The sequence below is a fragment of the Neovison vison genome, chromosome 1, assembly GCF_020171115.1.
Source record: "Neovison vison isolate M4711 chromosome 1, ASM_NN_V1, whole genome shotgun sequence".
Taxonomy (NCBI): domain Eukaryota; kingdom Metazoa; phylum Chordata; class Mammalia; order Carnivora; family Mustelidae; genus Neogale; species Neogale vison.
The window spans coordinates 197,496,709-197,503,935 of NC_058091.1; the positions used below are offsets into that span (position 1 = coordinate 197,496,709).

Genomic DNA, 7,227 nt, shown 5'->3' on the forward strand with positions numbered 1-7,227 from the left:
CTATAACAATAATTAGCGTTCATTATGATGACACTCATCTGTTCTTGGAATTATCAAGATAAAACTAAAATTATGTTTATAGTTAGTATAAGTAGTTTATATATTAGCATATATTACATATATAATCTAGTACGCTTATTGTAATTTTGCTTAAAATCGTATTCTCAGCAGAATTGTTTTTGGAGATCAAAGATCCCTAAATGCTACTTACCTCGCTCTCCATCCATTGGAAAGATTTCTCGTAGTCATTCATCTCACGCACACTGTTCCTCACCACCACTAGATGGCGCTCACACATTAATGTCTCTACCTGAGCCTCAGGGACACTTTCACCCTAACACATTGTCCTAGGTTAGGCCCCACACTGGACAAGGCCAGACCTGAATGAAATTGCACCATATGAAGTATGTTTTTAAGCCCCATAAAATTCACCCAGATCCCCAGAGAGAGGACGAGAGTGGTAAGGCCCTCTAGTCAGAAGAGCGGAAGTCTCTTCATGGTGGCAAGGAAATGACTAAGGCGGGTGGGGTACAAGTGACTGGTCCAGTCTTTTTCCTCCTGGTGATGCTTCCAATAGTAACTTAATCTCCCACTCCAGGAACTGGCCCAGTGAGGCTGAAATGTGAGGCCAGCACCCAGCTCACAAAGACCTCTTCCGTGACCTTCCATCCAGCTGGGCTGGCCTACGCACAGGGGAAAAAAAAGCTCTAGACAGAGTACCAAGGCGAGGCCCTCCAGCGTGCTGGTCCTGCTCTGCCCTGGGAGGTGCTCCGGAACAGTCAGCACAGGAGACTTGCCACAGAGGCAAAAATCCAAATTTCCCCAGTCTCTGAACAAAACTTCTCTCCGCAGTTCCTGCAGTTCTTCCCATTACATTCGGTTTCTCAAGCAACTCTTGAGCCACTTCCCAAAAGAAACGCAAGGATACACCAACTTCACTGGAAGACAAATCCTCATATCCAGGTCAGTTTGCAAACACGGGGCAGGGTGTGTGTGGTGTGTTCCCAGATGCTAGTGGAGCACAGAGAAAGACGGGATCTGCACGGGCTGGGGTACTGACAGAGTTTCATGAGAGGTGGCACTTAGAATGAGAGAAGTGTCATGTTTGGAGCTGGAAAGGCCTTGGCAAACATCTACAGGAAAGGGCGGTGGGTGGGGCGGGGGGCGTTCCAAACAGTCCCTCAGAGTCCGAGAGCTTCAGGGACTTACCTCAGGCACCTCCTATGAGGCCGAGTTGTGCACAAGCTACGTCAGAACCAAGCACCTCGTCACTCAGTTTCTGTTTTTGTTGTTTGTTTGTTTGTTTGTTTAAGCTGGAACCATTGGTCTCATCCAAATTGCTCATTTTACAAATGAGAACATTGAAGCAAGCTGGGGGCTTGCCCTAAGTCACACACGGTGGAGACCATTTTGGATATGGGACAGAAGGGGGAATGAGGAACAAGAAAGAATCAAATTTCATCTGGCGCATAGATTCGAAGGGAATATGTATCAAGCCATGTGAACCTAAAGGCGATTTATATTTACTTGCCTCTCAGGTTCAATTAAGAGATACATTTCCTCTTACCAGAGACAAAGACGGGGAGCAATACACATTTCAAAGTTACTAAACCCAAGCCCACACCCACAGAACTTGAAAAGTAACAGAATACTCAGATCCATTGCCCAGACACACTTTTTTCCCATCTTTTCACTTGCTCTCTTAAAGCTATTTCCTACTCTTTGTCAAAATACAGTTAAGAAAAAGGCAACCCTCCCTCCTGGGAGGCTGATCCAAGCCCGCTCAAGCCCCGGATCCAGACTTGGCAGTCGCTCTACATGAGTTGATGTTGGCAACAAGTCCCGTCTCATTGTAAAATGTTTTCTCTTTCTCACCAACTTCTGTTTCCCCTTATTTCACAGATGTGAAATTCATTTCAGACTAGCTTCAAGAACTTAAGTCAAGAGGTGGGTTGGGAAAACCAAAAGTGAGCACGGAAAGATCAACTCTTAAAAAGCGGTGGGAAATCTATGATCTGTGTCATGAGGAAAAGGACCCTTTTGCTTTTCTACTCCCCTGATGAAGAGAAAACAGAAGGTGTTTCCTGCTGTATTTAGGTGAAGAAAGCCCACCTCAAACCAACTTAAGCAAAAAAGGGAGTCGGTTAGCCTAAGCGATGGAAAAGTCCAGGGGCGGGTTATGCCTACCTCGACGCAGGTATACAAATAGTGTCTTCAGGCATCTATTTCTCCCTCCCTTGTTTCCTTTATTCTTTATTCTTGTCTCCACCTCATCTTCACTCAGACTTTCCTAAAGGGAAGGCAAAATTTCAGAAGTTGCAGGCATAAAGCCTGCCAAGGAGAGAACACCCACGTCCCAATGGCTCTAGGTGTTGGGAATTGCATCTCATTGACTTGGATGGTACCACATGCCTCTCTTTGAACCATACTGGTTTGGTTCTGATGGGCCAGCCTGTCTCAGATGCCCACTCCTGGCACTGGAATTTGAGAACTAACCAGAGGTCGTGTCCCACGAGAACGGAGTCCTAAAGGATAGAACCCAAACTAAGGGCCAAGCGTAGGAGTGGGGTCGTTCTCCAAAGGGGAAAGAGAGGTTCTGGCGCTGGAAGAAGGGATGTGGAGCAGGCAGAAACCCTTCATTTGCCCAGCTCGGCTGCTCTCCGTGAGGATGGGATAAAACACATCTGGTACCCGTGGTCTTCTACAGATCAGTTAACTAACAGCAATGGTTAGATAAGCTACCCCGCCCGTTCAAGGATGTGCTCGTTCAACAAATGTTTATTTGTAGTAGGTTCTGACCTTGGACTGAGCTCATGCAGGGAGTGTCATTGGGTAAACTGGCTTCCAGAAGCCACTGTGTCAGGAAGTACTGCAGGCTGATCAGGTCCCCAGGGCTACATTTGGAGCCTCAGCTGACGTCAGCTACCTTTCTTCCTTTCTGCAGACCCCAGGTTACCAGCCGTTTTGTTTTTCTGTCTACTCTGTTTCCTGGGAGTTTTTTCTTCTCCTAACTTTGAAGAGGACTAGGACACATCCTTCCAGCTACCTCTGATACTCCTGAAAATAAGGAGTGAGATTTTCTTCCTCATTAGACCTAGAGGGGCACAGTAGACTGGGGGCAGTTCAAAGATTCAGAAGCTTTTTTTCAGGTTCCTCACGCTTATTCCTGATCATCATCAGGTTCCTAACCTTAAGGAGTTCCTAAACCTTCATGACATCTCTGTCTCCTCTTACACTCATGAAGTGGAACCCACCCCCAGAATCTCTCCCCCGCCCCCATGGATGACCAGTCCCGGCTACCACTTCCTGTCATGTAATTCTTACCCCTCCTCTGAGGGAGGTGGCCATCTTGCTCAATCTAATATTGCCCATCAAGGAGGACACTGGGGGCTGGAGAGATGAAGTCATTTGCCTGAATTCACATGACCGGTCACTGATAGCATGGGACCGAACCTAGGTCTGCCTGACACTGAAGCCCTGCCCTTGACCATTACACACTGTCCTCCATGGTTTTCTGCTTCAGAAAGCCCTCTCACAGCCTGGAAGCCTGAAGGCACAGAACAAGACCCAACAAGGGTGTCCTGGAAGACCACTCAGGAGCCCCCAGACTCAAGAGCACCATTTGCATCTCCAGGGGGTCTCAGGGATTTCAGTCTCCATGTCTGATGAAGCATCCTTTCCCCACAGCCAACATACACAGAAGACGTTATCCTAACAGGGGTTTTCTCCACATGTTACCCACCCCTGGTGCCTAACCAGAATCACCTCTGTCTTCTGTAGTTGAGTGTTTCTCAACCTTATGTCATCCACGTTCCCTTCTGATAAGTGCAAACTTCTTACTACCACTGTCCCAACATCTGGGATGGTCCACGGTGGTTTCTTCCCTTCCATTCTGTCCTTTGCATTCCTCCATCTCACCAGCCAAACCAGTTCCCTGAACTTCACTCCCTGTAGTTTGAATTACAAGATGGATCGCCCTTTATAGTCTCCATGTATGAAACTATTTTGTGATAGTGAATATGATTTTCAGAATATGCCCAGCCATACCTAAAATAGTTAACAACCCAGATGGCATGAGCTCCAGCCTATCAGAGCTGCTGCTGGCCCTTCCAGCTCCCCGGAGACCACCACCAGAACATCAGCCCACCCAGCCAGGAGTCCCTGCCGCACTTCCCAAGGGCACATCTCCCACCATCACAAATGAGAAAAACTGAAGCAGGTCCCAGTGTTTCTGCGAATGTTGCCACCAAACTCCACCAGGTGAGGAAGAAACAAAAATGGAAATTGTGTAATTCTCTTTCTCCTTTCTTTTACATGTAACTTCCTTCCTAACCAATTTCTTCTTGTACAAGAGCAGAGAATTTTCAACCATGATTAACAACAACCCAGTAGGTTACTGAGTGTCAGAATGAGGACCTAGAGTCCATCAGGTGGCGTCACCACACTACTCATCTCAAAATGCAACTGTTAGGAAACACCAGGCTCCTATCCAGCAGCCACCCACTTAGTCCTCCCAAAGGAAGCTCGTGAAGTCATGAGGGCGTGAGGTACGTGGTTTCGTAATCCATGAACATTGACCCAGTCCTGGACGAACAAGCCGACACCCAAGCCTGAATACTTCTGCTCTTTCTTTTAGTAGGGAGGGACTTGGTGACATAGCAGGGAACTTGGAGGACCCATGGCCGTCCCAAGAACACAGCTCCCGGCATAGGGTCTCTGGGTCACGTCAGAAGTACAGAGTGCTGCTTGGCCCAGCAACGCAGCAGAAGGGCCCCAAAGAGATAGGACCAGAGTCAGAAGGAAGGTAAAAAGTTTCAAGGATATACTGCAGTCACTGAAGGGATTTATCATTAAGTGCATGTGAAGAACCCTCTGTTGATTCCCAGAAATAACTGGAAGGTCTTCACAAGGACCATTTCTCCACTGGAAGATTCAGAAAGGGGGGGAAAAAAACACACACGAATAAAAACAGTGAAACAGTGGGGCCCCTGGGTGGCTCAGTGGGTTAAGTCTCTGCCTTCGGCTCAGGTCATGATCCCGGGGTCCTGGGATAGAGCCCCGCATAGGGCTCTCTGCTCAGCAGGGAGCCTGCTTCCCCACCCCCACCTGCCTGCCTTTCTACCTACTTGTGATCTCTCATAAATATAATAAATAAATAAATAAATAAAATCTTTCTAAAAATTAAAAAAAAAACAGTGAAACAGATGTTATATTTTTGTTCACAAAAAAATACGGTATATTTAATTTGATATTTAATTCAATCAAATCGTATGGAGAGCCTGTGAGTAAGTGAATAAGCACTGCCAGGAATGTAAAGGCAGGCTTCCATCCTCAAGGTCCTACTGCAAGCCCATTAGAATTAAGTTAAGATATTTCTGGATTCTGGGGAAGCAGAAACCTGAATGAGCAGCTCTTGAGATCTCTTGAGGATCACCTCAAATCTCAATACCTGAGCTGAAAAAGCTCCCAAATTCCCCAGTATTAACAATTTCTGGAATTAATCTCTCTTGGTCCTCTGACTACGGAGTGCCCTCCAGCCACGCGTGCAACATACAGCCTCCCTCTCAGTTCCGGGAGAGAACACACTCATGACACAAAGAAATACACTGTAACAGTATGTGAAGACTGAAACAACCCAAAACTCCAGCTGTGGGATGTTGGTTATGTGTGTGGTGGCATATTCATGAAATGGAATACTAAGTAGCATTTACAAAGATGAGTGGGAGGGGCAGAGGTAAATTCGCTGGACCATTTAAGAAAAAATACATAAATGACTATCTCCAGAAACGTGGTTGCATTTGAGAGAGGAACATGAGGCTAGAGATCAAGAAGAGGGGGCAGTTGGGGCGCCTGGGTGGTTCAGTGGGTTAAAGCCGCTGTCTTCGGCTCAGGTCATGATCTCGGGATCCTGGGATTGAGCCCCGCATCAGGCTCTCTGCTCAGGGGGGAGCCTGCTTCCTTCTCTCTCTCTCTCTCTCTGCCTACTTGTGATCTCTCTTTCTGTCAAATAAATAAATAAAATCTTAAAGAAGAAGGAGGAGGAGGAGGAGGAGGAGGAGGAGGAGGAGGGGCAGCATGCCTTCCAAGGTGATTTTGGGTAGCAATGACCCAGAGTTACTTTGAAACATTTCCAGTGAGGAAGAAGGGAGAGGAGAAGCTCTGCCCACACAACAGCATTAGGGCACAAGTTTCAACTTCACTGAAGATGTCCTGGAGAAGGCAGAGGGGGGGCTTTAGATCCACACCCCATGGAAAACTGCAGAGATTTCTGGTCCCATAGTCCCTCTTGGAACACGTGCTCCCAGGAGCTCTGCTGCTAGTTTCTCCCAATCACACAGTCAGCTCTGCAGACCCTATTCATGTGTTCTCCTTTCTCCACACACCAAACTTCAATTCTTCCCCCTCCTTTAAAGCCACTAGATGGAAACTTTCTTCTTCAATGACCTAACGGTAAACCAGTAAATCTCTGTGTGTGGTGGGAATCATTCCACTACCCTAGAGCCCAAGAATTCCCACCATTGCTTAGTTTCTCCAAAGAAAATGAAAACCACTGCTCCCTTCCCTCCTTTGGGATCATCAAAGAACTGTAGAGTTCTAAAGTTTCTAGGATCCAGGAAAATGATGCAGGGGCCCTGGATGCATCGTGGTCACCGTCCCCATCTCCTGGTCCATGGTCCAGCTCCCCAGCTCCTCTGTAGGCCCCTCCTCCTCCAGGCCACGTGAGACCCATTGCTCACCCCCAGGTCTCCACCAATCCCTGTGCTTGATTCCCACTGGGTGTATTACAGCTCGGGATGCTGGACGAGAGGCACACGGGCCCCTGATACTCAAGACTGACTGCCCTCTCTCTATTGTCAGGGCCAGGCCACTCTCTTCCCTTTAAAGCCAAGCCCCACCCCCTCCTTTTCCAGCTCTTCCTTACACTGCAAAAACCAACACTTCCATCAAAAAACATGGTAGGGCTTAACACTGAAGCCTTCCCTACCCAGAACAAGACAACGCAGAGCTCAGAACACTTGTCCCGTCTGCAAGGGGGAAAGAGAATTTACCCACACCACAGAATCCTCCCCATGGTAATTATCAACCCACTACTCTCTCATACCTTCTGCTCAATAAATCTTTGTGCTTTATAAAGGGGAAATACTTTCCATAAATAAATAGGGATACTTTCAAAGGGAGGTAAGGGCACTTCTTAGCCAGGGTAGCTGAAACACTTTTTCTTACATT

At 47.4% G+C, this 7,227-nt stretch overlaps 1 long non-coding RNA gene across 1 annotated transcript; it reads left to right on the forward strand.

Moving 5' to 3' along the window:
- Positions 1 to 628: 628 nt before the first annotated feature.
- On the forward strand, positions 629 to 4,819 carry LOC122900975. Its single transcript, XR_006383342.1, has 3 exons — positions 629 to 963; positions 4,114 to 4,260; positions 4,353 to 4,819. It is a non-coding gene; the product is annotated as an uncharacterized LOC122900975 (long non-coding RNA).
- Positions 4,820 to 7,227: the final 2,408 nt, after the last annotated feature.